This window comes from Penaeus monodon, chromosome 11, assembly GCF_015228065.2.
Source record: "Penaeus monodon isolate SGIC_2016 chromosome 11, NSTDA_Pmon_1, whole genome shotgun sequence".
Lineage (NCBI taxonomy): Eukaryota > Metazoa > Arthropoda > Malacostraca > Decapoda > Penaeidae > Penaeus > Penaeus monodon.
The window spans coordinates 47,678,463-47,680,962 of record NC_051396.1 but is presented as its reverse complement, the minus strand read 5'-3'; positions in this window follow the sequence as shown (position 1 = coordinate 47,680,962).

Below are 2,500 nucleotides of genomic sequence, written 5' to 3'. Positions count from 1 at the left end.
GGGGAGGGGGAGGAGCGCCCCCCCGAGAACCGAAAGAGCGAGAACCGAAAGAGGTAACGGTGTGTCGAGGGATAATCGACCTCAGCCTCGCCAGGGAGTTGGTAACATTACGGCGTTATGAGGCCAGCGAGGAGGGAGGGAGGGAGAGAGGGAGGGAGGGAGGGCGGCAGCGTCCAAGGAGGGGGGGAAGCTCGCGGAGGCTGCCCGGCGCCCTCGCCAAAGTGGGCCGCCGCCTTCCGAGAGCTCCTCCTCCTCCTCCTCCTCCTCCTCCTCCTCCTCCTCCTCCTCCTCCTCCTCCTCCTCCTCCTCCTCCTCCTCCTCTTCCCCCACCCTCTCACGCCCTCGCATCTGCAGCGCATCGGCAAGCGGCTTTTCGAGGGCGTCGGGGCATCCTCGGGAAGTCCTGGGCGGATGGGCTGCGCGAGGAGGTCCTCCCCGGCGGAAAGGTGTGCTGGATTTGTGTGTGTGTGTGTGTGGAAGTTGCAGTCTGGTCGCGGCTGAGCCATCACGCGATGGTAAATGGCCCCGTGGTATGTTAATGGGTACGACTTGCTCCTCACTTCGACAAATTCCCGCGCGCTGACCTCCAGCTCATGCAAAGCCGAGGGAGAAAATGCTGGTGAGAGCTCGGGGAAATTAAGTCGAAATGTATATGAGCGTTTAGCGAGACAGGAGATTGTTTAATTCTTGTGCAGGAGAGACTCTGATGCGGTAAGTGTTGGAGGTCATCGCGCCTCAGGCAGCCTGGTGTTGAGCGCCCGGCGAGTACGACAACTCGGGCTCGCAGACCTCAAAACTTCATTTATAAATATTAGACTTATTAATGAGTTCCGTGATCGCCAATCATTCGAATGGAATCGTTGCTTTCGGGGAAAGGCTTGGGAAGAGTCTGTTCGCGTATTTTAAGTGGAAGGAGCGCCATTAAGCTGAAAAATGCCTCGGCCAGTAACCCACTGTTGACACAACTTCAAACAATCAACCTTAATTGTAGCGCAGCGGGCATCGTCCACGCGGCGTGTACGAGGAAGTGGTTCTTAACACCAGCATTCTCCTCATCTTCCCTCCATTTCGCTCTCTCCGGGGGACGGCTCCCTTCTCCTCTCCTCTCTTTCTCTATCCTGCCCCCTGCCCGCTCCTCCTCCCCCTTTCTCTCCGCCGCGAGATGGCACTGTCGCCCCCCCCCCCCCCCGCATTCCTTCGGGATTTTGCTCTCGCTTCGCTTTTCTTTTACCTCTCTCCATTTGTCTCCATTTCGTTAATCTCCCAGGTGCCATTTTCCTAATTGGCATTCGAGTCAATATCCGCCAACCACGAGCTCACTCTTTCTCGCTCCTTCTCTACATTATTCCGCTCTCTCCTCCGCCCACCTGGTGTTTCGGTGCCTGGGAAGTGGCACCCGCTGAGGGGGGGAGGGGATTATCATTCAGAGCATGTGGGCCAAGGGGGGGCCAAGTGGTGTAGCCGATTCATCCTGCATTTTCACAGGCAGGTGGCACTGTGTAAAGAGAATGGTCGGTGTATGCAAGCGAAGGCGGACAGACAGGGAGAAATAGCTAATGAATAGATGGGCAGATATGTCTCTCGGTAGCGAGGCATTCGTTGTTCAGATTGTGTTGTTGCTTTCAGGTGATCAGAGACCTTGTAGGGATGTAGGCGCTCACGTAGAATTATGGAGAGGGTAAATGGACTTCACTCGCAGAGAATTGCGAATTTAGTGTCCCCTCATTGTTAATGTAATTATGATAGCAGGAACTTGGCGTAGATTTTAACTAAGAGCAAGCAGTATTTGCTGTAGCTGGATATCAATGAGTGTATGTGATAAATGCGCATATGTACTGTAGTCCCCATTAATAATGAATTCCAAGCATTTCTTCATGATTGTAGCTCGTTTTACTATTCTATCGTAACAGAAACGGTCTGAAGGGATAATAATACTCATTATTATTCTTTGATTACTGATATATCATTATTATGAATATTGATATTCATATTACTTCCATTACTGTCACACTGATAATTATTATTGATGCTTTGTTTCTTGGGATTATTATCATTATCGTTTTTTCAAATGCTGGCGTAACCTTTCGTGTAAAAGGGAATCCTGGCAAAGTATTATTTTTAGTAGTAGTATTTCTATTAGAAATGACCGTGTTATATTGAATATTTAAGAGATTAGTAAACTGACCGACAGATAGATAGATAGATAGATGAATAGATAGATAGATGATATAGATAAATAGATAGCTATGTCTGCGTGCGGCTGCCTTCAGGTTCAACACGAAATAGTACGTTTGCGGGAGGCTACAAAGGTATCCCTGGAAACACCTTTGCTCCGGTCAGTCGGTGAGATAGAGTAAATAGAACAGGAAATGGGGACATTCTTAAGGCAGGTACGATAGAGGGATGATTAACAGATCTTAAATACGGGGTTCCCAAAGCCCCTCTGCGGAGCATCACCTGTGCGCCATACAGAAGACACAGCGCAGGGTGTACATGTATA